Source organism: Apium graveolens, chromosome 3 (genome assembly GCF_009905375.1).
Source record: "Apium graveolens cultivar Ventura chromosome 3, ASM990537v1, whole genome shotgun sequence".
Lineage (NCBI taxonomy): Eukaryota > Viridiplantae > Streptophyta > Magnoliopsida > Apiales > Apiaceae > Apium > Apium graveolens.
In genome coordinates, this window is record NC_133649.1 from 296,758,654 (window position 1) to 296,776,115 (window position 17,462).

Here is a 17,462-nt window from a genome sequence, read left to right on the forward strand (position 1 = left end):
GTACTATCTTTATTTGAATAATCAAAAGTGAGTTTGATTATCGACACCTTATTCTTTAATAAAATAAAGAATATATCTCAGCAAATAATCGGAGTCATAGATCCTCAAATAAATATTCAAATAATATTCAATAAATAAAATAAGCTGAGTCATAAGCCCTCGAATGAATATTCGAAATAATATTCAATAAATAAATAAGCTGAGTCATAAGCCCTCGAATGAATATTCGAAATAATATTCATTAAATAAAATAAAGGAGTCATACATCCTCAAATGAATATCCAAGTAATATTCAATAAATAATATAAAGGAGTCATAAGTCCTCGAATGAATATTCAAGATAATATTCATTAATAAAATAAAGTTATCGAATAAACCTTATTCGATTAATAGTTTTGAAAACTATAGCCATATATATATATATATATATATAAAATCTACTCGGGATCCTCGACTCCCGGTTTTAGAAAATATTTTCACCTTTGGGTCCCTATACTAAGGGTATATGCAAATTACCGCTATTCTCTAGCATAGGTATTATCAACTGAACCAACAGATATATATGGCAAGAATACGAAACAGGCATGCATATATATACCATATCAGCATGCTTCAATATATCGCAAAATTTGCTAATTAACCAACATGCATCTATCACAAGATAATGCATATACATATATACATCACAACAACAGTATAACGGGTAGAAAACTTGCCTGAGCGACTGGGGGTTACGAATGGCTCGGGACGAGTCTGGTAACCTATAAACAACAAGTAAGTTGGAATTAAACCAAAGTCACTTGTAAATCTATACTCTAACCAACTCAGACTCTAACGCTCGTTTTGCGCTTACTGATTCTCTTAAGTCACTCGAGTACCCTCGGCTCCACCATTTTTTAATAATTTAACCATTACGAGTTTTAAGGCGATTCCTTCGCGAGTGTCTTACCAACTGCCTATTACACCTTAAATAAATGTTTTATACTTAAATTAGTCATTTAAGATCTTTAACCTATGTTTCAAAGTAAGGCGAGGGGTAAGGGTTCGTTCGCGAAACGTCGTTATTTAAAACGGCCGTTTCTCCTAAACCGTTCATCGGAATCAAACGAACCATATATCAAAACGAAGCTCATAACATGAACTATCTAAACATGGTAATGGTCAAAACCTAGCAGGGAGTTCTCGGGTCCTAATGTTATGAACAAAAGCAGTCTAAAGTAAATCGGACATTACGACGGCTATGTTTACGCGATTTCCCAAATTTTTACCATTCCAAATCATATCAATCCAACTACCAATCAACAACAACTCAAGATACACATCAATGCTACTGATTTCAGTCATAATAAGCTCAAGGATCTCAATCCAATCATATATTATAACATCTCCAACTTTAACTAAACTACTTAACAATTAAGCTCGAATCATGCTTATCATTCAAATTACTACTCATCCATCCAAACCATCTCCAAACTTCAACATTCAAACTTATTACTAAAGGGTGTGAAGATTTATACCTTCCTTGGGAGGTGTTAAGTTGCTAGGAAGCCTTAGGGAGCCTCCTACAAGCTTGATCTTTCCAAAGAAATCAAGAACACAAAGTTAGGCTTTGAAGTTTCTAAAAGTCCGATTTAAATAACTGTAAAAATGAGGGTCTTACCATGCTTATTTGGAAGAGACTTGTGAACAAGAGTTGTAGGATATCTCAATACCTTTCCAACGAGCTATAGAACACAACATTTGAGTGAGTATTGAAGGAGATATGGCAGTTTGAAGTTGCTGGGTTTGTTTTAGCCGAGAGCTTTCTTCTTGAAATGGGAAAGTCAACTTCTAATTTTTGTGTTTTATGATATTTGCTTGGTTGCTTCTCCTTTTTGGCCTTGGATAATGTTTTAGCTTTTTACCATGGTAAATTTTACATGGCCCAAAATCAACCAACAAAACAAAACCCCTTGTCATGCTTATGTCATCTTGCACATGTCATAATGCTTCCACTTGTCCACACCTTGTTGGTTTGATGACATCATCATCCCTAACCTCCTTGATTAACTCCTAATTGCTTGCCTAATGACCGCTGATCTGTTATACGGTTCACTTAACTTTCGTTTTCATCTATCGTTTGAGGGATCATACCCGGGATCTTATTACTTAGGTTTCTTTAACCTTTCTCAATACATTATATTCCTTTCATGATCCTCTCTTATAATCCTTGAATTTAAATCCTTTTTATTCTGTTACCTTATACTCAATTCTTTCTGTATCTGGTAGATTTTCGGGAAAAATCAAAGTGTTCGGAATTGGATTCTGACGATCTTTACATACACTTATATACCATATAGAGTACTAATAAAATCTCAGAATATCCATAACAGAACCCCTACATAGTGTGGCATGAAAAGTTTTCTCATTCAGCAAAAACACTATTCATAAGGGTTTCAAAAATTTCCAAAAATTGGGGTTATTACAATATTGATGGATAATGATATCAACGGATGATGATGTCAACGGATGATGTAATCAGTACTTATCACATCAGTTGATATTCGATAAGTAAAAGGAAACAGGAACTCAAGGTGGTGAATGACTTTATCTCAGAAGCATTGTATTAGGTTTCCTTGTTGTTGATAGAATATGATTCCTTATACATTGTGTAGTTGTGCTCTATATAAAGCACATATTAGGTTCATGCTATATGCATTGCGACATTATTATATCTTTCGCATAACCTATCAGCTCTTAAGGATAATTGTTCATCCTTTCGAGAGAGTATGTTTTTAATAAGTTTTTATCAGTTAATATAAAAATTGTTGATTCTGTTGAAGCTTTGTCGAATTGATTGTATTAACTGTATTCACCCTCTACAGTTGATTAAGGGCCTAACAGTCCCAATTCCCCTAGACTCCTTAGACCCCGAGAAGGTCACGTATGTTGGAGCATGTTTGTACAAGCCCTTAAAGGAAAATTGACAACTTTCTTACAAAATAACAGTGACGTGTTTTCTTTAACGACAACTGATATGCCTGGGATTGACCCCAACCTCATAACTCATAAGCTAAACGTTGATCCAATTCGAAAAGCCTTGAAGCAAAAGAAGAGAACTTATGACCCTGATAGGCTGGAAGCCATTAAACAAGAGGTCAAAAAAGCTCCTAGAAGCTGGATTCATTGAGGAAGTGCAATTTTCTAAGTGGTTGGCCAACCCCGTAATGGTAAAAGAAATGGGAAGTGAAGGATGTGCATCGACTTCACTGACTTGAATGATGCTTTTCCTAAGGACTGCTACCCTACCGAGGATTGATACCCTGATCGATGCCACTGCTGGATACAAGATGCTAAGTTTCATAGATGGCTTCAGCAATTATAATCAGATCAAAATGCCCCAAGGGATCTTCATAACTGACTTGGTGTCTTTTGCTATCTTGTCATAGTTTTTGGACTTAAGAATGCATGAGCCACTTACCAAATGATGGTAAATAAGATATTTGTCCATCTAATTGGGAAGACCATGGAGGTCTATGTTGATGACATGTTATTCAAAATCCTAGCCAAGGCCGATCATAATATTCACCATAAAGAAGCATTCAAATTGCTGGACACCATAAGATGATGTTGAACCCTACCAAGCGTTCTTTTGGTGTTGGGTCTGGAAATTTTTTGGGTCACATGGTCTAAAAGAGGGGAATCGAGGCCAACACCGAAAAATCAAATCCATCCTAGACATGGAGCCTCCACACTCCATTAAGGTCGTTCAGATTCTGACAGGAAGAATTGCAGCTCTAGGGAGGTTCATCTCCAAGTCTGGAGATAAATGCCTGCCGTCCCCTAATAGGGTGAAGAATTTTGAATGGACAGTTGAGAGCCAAGAGGCATTTGCATAGCTGAAGAAATACATGACCGAGGTCGTTGCTGGCCAAACCTAGTCTGAAGGACACCCTTTATTTGTACCTTGCGGTATCTGAACAAGCCGTGAGTGTAGTCCTGATAAAGGTAGAACAAAAACTCCAGAAGCTTGTATACTATGTAAGCAAGATGATCCACAGAGAGGAGTTGAATTACTCTACTACAAAAAAAATCACACTTTCCCTCATCACAACCTCGAGGAAGTTGAGACCATACTTCCAAGCTCACAAGATCGAAGTCCTGACGGACCAACCTTTGAGGAACATTCTTCATAGCCCGAAGGCCAGCGGAAGGCTCATTAAGTAGGCAATTGAGTTAGGAGAATTTGACATCAAGTACAAGCCTTGAACAGCCATCAAGAATCAGGCCTTAGCATACTTCGTGGTCGAATGTACCAATAGCGACCAAGAAGTCGGGGGGCAAGAGATAGTAACCCCAGAAGGAGGAACGAAAGGGAGAGAAAATGGTATAACCCTGAAGGAGTATTGGGTTCTCCATTTTGACGGAGCATCCAAAACAAAATCCAGTGGTGCATGCCTAGTCTTGCAAAGCACCGAAGGGTTCATGATAGAGTATGCTTTGAAGTCGGTGTTAGGACGAAAACACGCGCTAATAATACAGGCAAGTATACGCGTTCACAAGTAATATAGAATTCTTTCTATTCGTTCCCACAAAAACTCTTTTGGTTAATTTAAGATTTATGCGCTTATGCAACAATGATATGATTATTATTCAATGCTAAGACGAATAACAAAATGGTTTTGTTTAAAACTAAGATATTAACTAACATGCAAATAACTAAGAGAATAAAGGTTGATTTACTATATGAGGCAAACATGAGATTCTAACTTCATTAAATACTTCATTCAAATCCTTGTTCTTAACATTAGCATGCAATGGTGATGACAACTAATCAGATAACACGAAACTGATAAACGCCAACTTTCGCTGCACGAATAACATACTACCAGACATACACAAAAGAGATAGAAGCTGAATAGACACCAAGTATGTTGAGACCCTATATGTCTATAGAATTTGACAACACAAAGGTTTAATGCGCAAGTTATCTATCATGATTACATAGGGCAAGTAAGATGGTTAAAATTACCTACGAATCATGCATAATAAATACATGAGCCTATGCTAGCATGGCAAGTTCTAAGCTTCTAAATTCATTATCGCTTCATTAGAGATTAACACGCTATCTTATATGTTCGCGACACACATAAGACAAATAAGCACAACCAATACTAGGATATCATAGAACACTAAGATATCGAAACAAGATTAACTATTGAAATCCATAAATAAATCTGCTAGAACCCCACGATAACGAGTAGTTCATAACCGAACTCATCATAACTGTGGTTTTCGATGAAAACATCGTATAATAAACTAGGTCTTTATAAAAACGAATAATAAATATAGTACGTAATCCAGAGTATAGGTTTAACAAACAAGAAACGAGCATCCAAGATTACAACTTAAAATAAAGAATCACAAGATTAAACTAGATCTTCTTCGCCTTCTTTGAATTGTGCTATAGGTATTCTCGTCGTCTTCTCCTTAAGCTCTGTTGAGAAAAATATCTTTAAGTTTTCTTTAAATAGTAGCCCAATTAATCCAGAAGCCCAGAAATCAGTCTTCTAATTGAAACAGAATTCTGACATACCGACACGGCGCGGCCACGCACTTCATCAGTGCGGGCGCGCTGTCCTTCTGCAATCTCGGTGCGGGCGCGCGCTATCATAGCGCAAGCGCGCTGACCTTCTGGAAAAACTTATTTTGCCTTCTTTATTTAGCTGGTTCTTGATGGCTTTGCATGAGAAATCTTCATGACACCTTCCTAACACCATTTTAGCATCAAAGCAATGCTAAATTACCTTGATCCCTGATATATGCCTGAAATGTAAAACACTACAAAAACACATCAAAAACACATATAACTTGAGTACAAAACATCAATTCGAAGCTTTATGAAGCGTTATAAGTGGATATAAATGCCACTTAACATACCCCCAAACTTGAATTAATGTTTTTTCTCAAGCATAACAGACTCAAAGAACAAGAAATAAAAATGCATGAATGCATCCTACATGAATGCAATGATCCCAATAGAATAACTTAACCAATCAACAAGCAACATCTCAACAAATGCATTTATTCGCACAAGTTCAATCAAATCCCACAAATCAACTCACAAGCTAGAATCGTGCGTGTGTGCAATTGCTTAACAGATATACTATCGCAACTAGATCAATAATCATGACGCACTACTCATCAAGGCAATCACAAGGTTATAAATAGAATAAACGCTAAACTCACAATAACTTATAACACTTCAATTTTTATTTATCAGAGTTATACATGGATCCATGCATTTATTGCTAACACATAACAACACATATATGCTTATTTGATCGTGCAATGAGTGAGGTCCACAAAAGACTTATACAATAATACCCATGTAGTGAGCGTTAGGTTAGTGGATCCCAGACTATAAAATCCTTAAGTCACTAGGCACAAAGTCCCCTAAGAACTTAATAACTCAGGTATTAAAGAGCCCACTCGTGATCAATTATACATAACACAATTTTTTTTCTTTTTTTCTTATTTCTCTTATTTCTATTTTTTTTCAATTTCTGAGCGAGTGTGTTTCGCTCCATCTCGCTCAACCCTAGACTACTCATATAAAATGAGCCGGCTACTAGCCATTTGACACCTAACCACAACTAGCATTGAAATCCTATATTTTTCTCCAATTTTTTAAACATCCATGTTATTTTACCATTAAGAGAATATCATACATTCTAATCATAAACATGTGATAAAACCTCGACAAACAAGCAAACCATGATTATGATCTAGCACGCAAGCAACCTATAAGACTTAGTGAAAAAATCTTGCTTCTAGCATGCAAATCAACTCAATAAGATTTAACATTCCTAAATATAACATCACCATACTTGCATTTATATCACAAATTAATCGGCAAATTAAACTAAGGGACCATGTTATAATGTAAATGCATGAAACTATATGCAACATACTAATAAAATAAAAAAATTATATGATAAATATACAATTATATGAACTAAACTATCATGAATATGCAAAATATATGGACTCACACAAACATATTCCTTAAACTATCACCCTCAAACTTAAAATTTTCATTGTCCTCAGTGAAGGTAATAGTAAGGAATCAAGCATACCTACTCGGAATCAGGATCATCACCCTCAACGGGTGGAGTGTCAGTAGTGTGAGGAGGTGGATACACAGAATCCTCACCAAAAACTAGCCACTGGATATCAACTCATGTGGCTCTGAATGCTGTCCCCAACGCCTGGGTGAGATCATGTGCAAACCTACTATGGATGTCATGCATCGCATCCATCCTCCTCGCCAAGCGCCTATACTGCACTGAACCCAAACTAACATTGTCATCTGATTCCTCCTGCTATTGCTGCTGTGACTGACCGACCTCACCCAACTGGTGTCTCAATACGTCTATGTTGTCCTGAGTCATACCGCCAGTATACATCTGATCGCATGGCTATCCACCTGGCAAGTGATTAAAAGTATAGCCAAGCCCCTTCGTATCGGGCTTACCTCCTCCCCACTCTTGCATACTCAAAAGTGTAGAATTGTCAATAGGAGCACTAGGAAGTTAAAGTTGCTCGTGCGTGGGCCAATGAACTCCAACTGCCACACACAACTTCGTCATAATTAACGCATAGGGTATAGAACCCGTAGTACTTCCCCGCAAAAACCGCATAATACCCTAAAAAATCACCATCCCGAGATCCACATAGTCTCCCTAAAGAATCCCCCACAACAATCGTGCACGATCTACAGTAACATCATGCACGTGAAAAGATGGCATGATGTTGGCATAAATAAAAGAATTCCATACACATGCAAACCTGTTCATGCACGAGGCAGGGAAAGTGGCATACATGTTCGTGCCCCTCTTGAACTTCTAGTGAGTCTCAGGCACACACAATGTAGCAACAATCAAATCCAAGTTAAAATCATCCCCCTTCTTTACATTCCAATCCTCTTGATCTGGCCTCCCCTCGGGCTGCTCAATCACCCTCCGAATAGACTCAGCACTGTAGTCCACCATTAACCCCTAACCAGAGAATACATAATCTTCTCCGCCTTCGTATTCCCGTAAAACTCGCGGACCACACTCATGGGCACAGCAGGGGGTGCCTCGCAAAAAGCAACTCAACCCATCTCCATGATCATCTCCAACAAATTACCATCTTTCCCCGATGGCAGAAAACCTCGCTCCTTGGATATGGGCTTCGATATCAGCCTCGTATACTCCGCCTCAGCCTCCGGAGTTGCAAACCTAAGCCTCACACCCCCAACAGGCCAACACTAGAAGAATCGGTGGTGTTGTTGCTAACTTGAGTTCTTTGTCTTTTGGGTGCCATTGAGATTGAACAAGTTAAGAGAAAAGATGAGTGTGTAAGAGAGATTTATGTTTGAGAATTGAGAAGTGATGGAGAAGATTGTGTATACGTGTGTGTATATATAGGATTTTGAGAATAAAATTAGTTTAGTAAAAGAAGTGGGAATTGATTATAGGAATAATAGGAGTAATGGGGTTGATTGAAATTGATTTGGAGAGGGAATTATGGAAGTGGGAGAGTAAAATTCGACTGGAAATTAATTTGGTGTGTAAATTTTCGATTTTCTAATATTTTTTCCAGGTCCAGGGAGCCAGTGCGGCCGCCCCGCATGGCAGTACAGGCGTGTCGTGCTACTGGAAAACCAACGCGGTCGTCCCGTATACCAGCGCGGGCGCGCCGTGCTACTTGAAAATCAGCGCGGTCGCCCCGCTTCTCAGCGCGGGCGCGCCGTGCTATTGTAGTTGGCACTGAAAAAATTTTCTTTTTCTGATTTTTTTATGTTTTCTCCTTGCTTTCTTCTTCCTCTATCTAATAATGTTCAACTTGGGTTGCCTCCTAAGAAGCGCTTGCTTTACGTCGTTAGCTTGACGTAGAATTCTCGAGATCAAGTTGCCAACAAAACGGCACTAACCACCTCACAGTTTGTCGTATCCCCATAGTAATGCTTCAATTATTGTCTATTTACCTTGAATACTTGGCTTGTATCATTCTCAAAAATATCCATCGCTCCATGTGGAAACACAGTTTTGACAACAAACAGCCCTGACCACCTCGACTTCAATTTTCCAGGAAATAGACGGAGACGAGAGTTGAACAAAAGAACTTGTTGCCCCGACACAAATGATTTGAGCACTAGACCCCTATCGTGCCACCTCTTGACTTTCTCCTTATACATTCTGTTGTTCTCATATGCTTTAAGTCGAAACTCGTCGAGTTCATTCAATTGAATCATCTTCTTCTTACCTGCTGCATCCATATCAAGGTTCAATTTTTTCAAAGCCCAATACGCTTTATGCTCTAGCTCCACAGGCAAATGACAACCTTTCCCATAAACCAGTTGATACGGTGACATGTCTAGCGGACTCTTGTATGCTGTTCGATATGCCCAAACAGCTTTATCAAGCTTCAAAGACCAATCATTCCTTGATGGACACACAACTTTCTCTAAAATGTGCTTGATCTCTCTGTTAGATACCTCAGCTTGACCATTAGTTTGAGGATGGTAGGCTGTAGTAATGCGATGATTCACATAATACCTTTGCATCATAGCAGTGAACTTGCGATTGCAGAAATGCGATCCCTCGTCACTGATTATGACTCTCGGAGTCCCAAATCTTGTGAATATCTGCATGTGAAGAAAATTTAGCACTACCTTCGCATCATTCATCGGCAAAGCCTTGACTTCCACCAATTTCGACAAATAATCAATCACATTATTGCAAGATGAGATAAATGGCCCTGTAACATCCCCAAATCCTGGATCTGGGATTCGGGTTGTCACGAGTTCCATTTCCCTTAATAACACTCAATCTTAATAAATAACCAACTACTGCGTACTATGACCCCACAATATACACACACACAACAAGTTATAGTCTCAAAGATGAATACCAAATAACACAAGTCATTTTATTCCACAATTATAAGTCATTACACCTTAAAAGGGTTTCGGAATAAATTTACATTTTCTTTGCCATTATTACAATTCATAATATACATAAGTCTGGTACATCAACAGTTGAAAACCTAGCCTATTGGTAGTTCCTACCTCAGCTACAGCGGCATCAACGCCTACAGGAAACTGCGGAACGTTTCCTATCTGCTTGCGAATTGGGAGCTTGGTCATGTTCATCTTGTCTATCTGTTGTTGTGTGATGAAAGAAAAAAGCAAGGGTGAGCAACAAGCCTACCGAAACAATATGTATAATAATTAACAATATATGAGCATTCTCATAGTACTCATGAAAGTCTTGGTCAAGCAGAAATGAACCAAGTTTGATATCTTAACGCGATGAAGTCGCAAAATATTTAGTATATGTATACTTTTTAAAATCTTTGAAATCCTCTTCCATGCATAATATACATAGAGTTCCAATTTATAACTGTATAAAAATATCATTGCAAGGTGATCTCATATATCTAACCTTGTCTCAACGTTTTTCTGAAAATCGTTGTCATGCATAAGATAATCATTTACTAGATATAAGTTGAAAAGATGAAATTACAAGATACTCTAATATACTTATATCTTTTCTGAATACTGCTTGAACTACCACCGTTCAAGGTATAATCAGTTCAAAAGTTCATCACATAGATGAGACTACAAGATAAGACTTGAATAGATTCAATCTTTGAAATATCATTAAAATGAAATGAAGTTACGAGATACTTCATTTGATGAAAACATCATTTTAAAAACTCAACCTTGCCAACACTCAACAATCACCCAGCTGTAGCCTTTCTATCAAAGTGCTCTGGGTAGTGTTGCAGAAATATCCAACTGGATGATGAACTCATTACGGGAATTAGCCGCGCCAGGAAGACCACTCACGATGATCATTCGCAGTAGTGCAACCCCACAATTTTCTACATGTAGAGGAGAACAGTCGGATTACTTATCGACCGAACGCTGGACTCCTAAGGAATGGACCGTCTTAGCGGAACTTCAGGGCCATTTGGGCCAATATAATAAGGCTGGGCCAGCGCCACTCGACCACTTACGCCACTCCTAGTTCAGATGAAATCCATGACTCTGAAACGTAAAGCTCGTTCCCCTTTCCCCAAGTAGAAACTTTTTGATACGGCTCCACCAAGAAATCATATCTAGTTGGAAAGAAAAACTCACCGATATTTTCCCAAGCGATGCCTGTTAATGGATTAAACTCATTCCAAGAATTTTACTTCCCGAGTATTGGGTATGTAATCAAAAACTCTTTTATCAACACAACAACCTTGTTGTGAATATAAAAATACATCACGGAGCCGGATCCGTCAGATTTTTAAGAGAGTATTTAAATCCCCTTCGAAAGGAAGATCTTAAATTTGAAAACAAGTTTTGGGATCCGCTCCAGCCTTTAAAATCATTTTGAAGACTCAAAATATTTTTGAAAGTGTTGGGAATAAGGATGATTTGATAGAATAAATCAATTCCAAGATAATCAAAGAATATCTGAATATTATGCTATAATTAATATTCCGATAATGAATAGCTTTTATGAAAGTAAATGAAATAAAAGTTTTGAAAATAACTTTCTGAAAATATTTAAGGTAAGAATGATTGACGAAATAAGCAGAGTCATAAGTCCTAAAATGAATATTCAGACTAATATTCATTTAATAAAATAAGCAGAGTCATAAGTCCTAAAATGAATATTCAGACTAATATTCATTTAATAAAATAAACGGAATCATAAGTCCTCCAATGATTATTCAGAATAATATTCCTTTAATAGAATAAGCGGAGTCATAAGTCCTCGAATGAATATTCAGACTAATATTCATTTATAATATAAAACTATCAAATAAACAGTAGTCGAATAATAGTTTTGAAACCTATTTATATATATATATATATAATATACTCGGGAACATCGCCACCCGGTTTAGAAAAATGTTCAACTCTGGGTCCCCTATACTAAGGGTATACACAAGTAATGCCTATCTCTAGCATAGGTATTATGCAATTTATAACAATTGAATCGACAATGAAATATCAAGATTATGAAACAAGCATGCATATTTATCACATCAACATGCTCCAACATATCGCAAGACTTTCTAATAATAACCATGCACTTATCTCAAGATAATGCATCAATATATTTACATCACAACAACAGTATAACGGGTAGAAAACTTGCCTGAGCGACTGGGGGTGGTAAAAGGCCTGGGGCGAGTCTGGTAACCTATAAACAACATATAAGTTGGAATTAAACCACGGTCGCTTAAGAAATAGACTTTAACCAATTAGACCCTAACGTTCACTTTTGCGCTTAACGATTCACATTGGTCACTCGAGTACCCTTGGCTCCACCATTTTTATAAAAGTAACCGTTCAACTTTTTAAGGCGATTCTTTTGCAAATACTCTTCCAACTGACCAATTAATCTTACATAATTGTTTCGTACTCCAATTAGTCATTTAAGGACCTTAATTAAGGTTTCAAAATAAATTGAGGGGTAATGGTTCGCTCGCGAAACGCCGTTACTTAAAACGGTCGTTTCTCCTACACCGTACATCGGATCCAAGCGACCACATATCAAAACGAAGCTTAGGACACGATCTAGCTAAACATGGTAAAGTTACAGATTGGTCAGTGAGCTTTCTATCCCGAACACTAAGTACAAGCAGTTGAATGAAAACGGGCATTACGACGGCTATGTTTAGGCGATTACCAATATTTATACTACTCCAATTAACCACCAACCAACTCATAACCATCAATACAACAAAACTTCACCTAAACCATACCACATCAGTCCATAACCTCAAGGTTTTCCAACTCATTCAACCACAAACATGAACTACTAACTATAACTTAAGATTCATTAACCAATAACCAAGATTCATATCCCAAAATCACTACAAATCCAACCAAACTTCTAACAAACAAGTATCATGCTTCTCATATACTATATCAATCATAACAACTCCTAAATACTCAAAAGTAAAGCTAGGGTATGAGGTTTTACCTTCCTTGGTGAGTGATAAGTTGCTAGGAAGCCTTAGGGAGCCTTGATCTTACCTCCTACAAGCTTCATCTTTTCAAAGAAATCAAGAACACAAAATTAATTTCAAGAAAGTACTATTCACCATCTTTTTGAATGATTTATAGAAAATGCTAGGAAAGGATTTTGAAGCTAAGATTCCTAGGAAGTATGTAACTTAACTAGGAGAAACTAGGATAATTACCTTGTAAATTAGCAAGTGGAGGAGCTTGGACTTCCCTTTTGTTAAGAAAGAAGCCGAGAGCAAGAAGCTTGGAAATGGGGGAGAGAAATTAAATGTTGCTTGGTTGATTTTTGTGAATGAAATGAAATGCTTGGTTGAAAATTAACCTTTCAAAATATCTTTGTTTTGCTTTAATAAAGTGATGATCTCACCTTGATTACATCATCACAAGGACACTTGTTCAATCCTTATGGTTTGATGATGTCATCCTCCTCTAATCCCTTTGATTAGTGCTTAATTTTTTTGGCTAATCTCCTTATTATTTGCATAAGCTTGATTCTTGGTCGCTTATTTGTTTTACGGTTCGCCTTACTCTCGTTCTCGTTAATCGTTTGAGGGATCATATTCGGGATCTTCTTACTCGGGTTCCCCTAAACCTTTCTTAATATTTTATATTCCTTTTATGGTCCTCTCTTATAATTCATGAATTTAAATCCTTCTAATCATGTTACCTTATACTCAATTCTTTCGGTATCTGCTGGATTTTCGGGAAAAATCAAAGTGTTCGAATTTGGATTTTGACGATCTTTACATACACTCATATACTCTATGGAGTACTAATAAGATCATATAATATCAATAAAAGAACTCCTACATAGTGTGGCATGAAAAAAATCCTTAATCAGCATAATCATTATTCATAAGGATTACAAAAAGTCCAAAAATTTTAGGATTATTACAGTCTCCCCTCCTTAAAAGGATTCCGTCCCGAAATCAGATAAAAAAAACAATTGAGGATACCTTTCTAGCTATTTCATACTCTTCGAGTCAAATTAACATACCTCTTCTGTCCATCCTGGGGTTGCTACCACCCGTCCTCTGATTAGATTCACCATGTCTTTGGTCCTTTGGACCACTTCGGGTCTGAGCATCTTGCGCTCTCCAACTTCTTTCCGATACAAGGGAGATCGGCATCTTATTTTTTTTGTACAGGGCCTCGTAAGGCGACATTCCGACACTGTCATATCATCTATCGTCGTAAGAAACTCAATCCGTGCTAAGTGATCATTCCAAATTTCTTTCAAGTCTATCGCACAGACTCTCATTATATCATCTCGCTCTACAGCTTTCGCTTCTCAATATTCATTCTTTTATAGTTCATAAATGTTACTATCTTCCATTCATAATACCATTCTGGCTATACTGCTACTCTCTAGCGTTCTATAACCTTCTAATAATTTCGTCGACCTTAGTACCATGAACACGTTAGATTCGGAATACCACCGCACTGATACTACTTCCTTTTTAGCTGCTTCTATCTTCGAAAGCTTGATCCATCGTATAGAAGTAAAAGATTTTATTGAGAGTTCACTATGATCATGAACACTTGTTATATCGCATAGTTAGTACAGAAGGTGGCAAGCCTTTAGTACTTGATGTAATATCCGGGATATATTGTGTAATTATTTTGCTATTAAATAATTATTATATGTGTTCAGTATCTATTCTGTGAATTAATTGTTAAATGTTATCTGTATTTGGATATTCAAAAATAATATTAATTGAGTATTTTAATTTTTATATGTCCAAAATAAAATATAGATAATTGTCATATCTTCCTAATTATTTTTATGTTGATTTATGAATTTATAAGAATCATATGAAATTTATAAAATCTTTTTCCGGGTATTTAAAATCTATTTTATAAAAACGGGAACCAACTGACGTCACCCGTTGTTACGTTTTTGGAACCAGAAACTCTTCCAAGAACTCCTTCCTAACCTAATTGTAATATTCCGAGCATTTTCCATGTTTCGACTTTTTCGATCCGGCGTACGGTTTGTCCTGCGCGGGTCCCGGTGCAACATTTTCGATACAATATTTGTTTCGGTAAATCAATAAAACTCGTATTTTCGATAAACGGGAGATTTTTATCAAACTATCACAATTATCACTTCGTAATATGTGTAACCAGGCGCTGAGACCAAGACCACAGTACAAATTGTATTGATTTGGATAATTATCCCGAAAACCGATACCGTTAGGATCAGTTTTTATAAATAAACGTACCGTTTTATATCCGGAATGATCCAACGGGATACTAATTTTCCGTAAATATAAATAGCCTTTACCCGTATTTTATTTCGTATCAAAATCATTTGCAGACGGATAATTATATAATTTTCAGAGAAAAACCCTAATTTCATAAACTGTATTAAGAATCAAACAAGCTTTTGGAGGTGTTATTGAATTCGGTTTGGAAAGCTCGAGTAACCAATCTGAAGGTCTTGAAGAACTCTACCGGATTCTGTAATCCATACACCTGCAGAAATCAAGGTTATTTTTCTATAATTTAATTTATTTTCGAATTATTCTGATTAAAAATATGAATTTTTGTTCGGATGATTGTTTGTATGATTTAATGATTGCATGTTATAGAGCTTGTTTTCCTGATGATGTTGATATATTATACGTCTGATTTGGAGTCCAATAACATGTTCAAATTTGAGTTTGATTTTCGAATTTTAAAATTAGGGTTTATAACCCGTATGAATGTTCTTAATTGAAATTTGGGGGTTTCTTATTCTGGAATAGATTGATGTTGTGATATAGTGGGTTGTGTTCTCTGTGAAATTTGCAATCCAGTCGTATAAGTTTCATGAATCAACGAGGTCTGTAGAGAAGGGAGTTGTGTTTTGAATATTTCCGAAGTTCGCCGGAAACTGGCAAACTTCTCGGCAAAATTCCAGCCAACTCAGGGACTGTTAGGTTGATTTGTTGGCATGGGTGTGTTCCTGGTGAAGTGTAGTTGTGATCTGGAGGTGGTGGTGGCCTAAGCACCCCTGGATCGTGTTCTCCGGCGAGACAGGGTGTTTTCCGTCGACCCCCTGTAAAAATTGCAGTTTGGTCCCTGGACTTTTGGGGACGATACAGTTAGGTCCCTGAAGTTTCCAGACTTTGCAAATTTAGGATTCATGTTTTAAAAATATTTAAAAATCATATTTCCTATTTATTTTTATTAGAAAAAATCGTTTTTAATTTCTGAAAATTCTAAAAACTATTATTTTAATTCCGAAAATTATTTTTAATTCAAAAATAAATCTGAATTATTTAGTTAATTAATTTCAGTTAATTTTTAATTGATTAATTGGTCAATTAATTCAAAAATTAATTGATTAATTGATTTAATTAATTATTAATTAATTTTAATTAATTATTTAATTAGATTTAATTATTTAAAAATGATTTAAAAATTTTGAAAAATAGTTTCGAGTTTTAAAATATTATTCTAAATTGTTTCCAAGGCTCGATAATTATTATAAAATTATTTTGGAGCCAGAATTGGCTAACCAAACCCTGTTTATTAACCCGAAATTGATCCAACGACCCGTTTTAATTCCGAAAAATGTTTTAAAAATCATTTTAAATACCAGAAGGCCTATTTATGACCCGAAACTTCTTTAAAAATGATATGTCATTGATTATGTGACGTATTATGTGTTATATGTGATTTGTTGGTTGACTGTCGGTCTCTATATTCGATGTGTACTTGTTTATTGCATAACTTTCAATCCGTTAATCGGATTTGGGTGAAACGAAGGGTAGATAGAAGTATGTGTTGAATAGAATCGTATGAGTTGATTATTGATAGATGCTTATGATATGTGAGCAGAAGAGGCAAAACGTAGGAAAGGGAAACAAGTAGTTGAGGAGTAAGGCGGTTGAGATTGGAAGCGAGTACAGTGTAGTAAGCTAACACCAGGCAAGTGTTCTGAATTTTCTCGAGATATTGTAGTGATTGATAGTCCTGTTCTAAATTGCAAGTGCTTTGAAGCACTAAAACCCAAACCCTGATTCCAGTTTTGATCTTGAGCCGTAAACCTTATTCTTTCTAAGCCATTGATTATTGCATACCCGAATACGAACCTCAAGCACACGATACTACTTCACAAATACATATGATAAGGATAAATAAATTATGATAGTATAATTTATTTACTGCATTAATTGTACAAGGTGTGGACTGCTAGGCCCAATAAGAAGATGTATGACATTCAGACCAGAAAGGTTAACATGGACCAGATCAGGCCTGATGGAACAAAGAAGGCCCAAAAACCCTGATTATTAATTAATTTCATAATTAATTAATAAGAGAAAAATCAGCTATTGAGAAGAGTCCTGATAAGGATATAAATCCTTACAGATTAGCCTCAAGGGGACCTAAAAGGATAAGGAATCAGTTT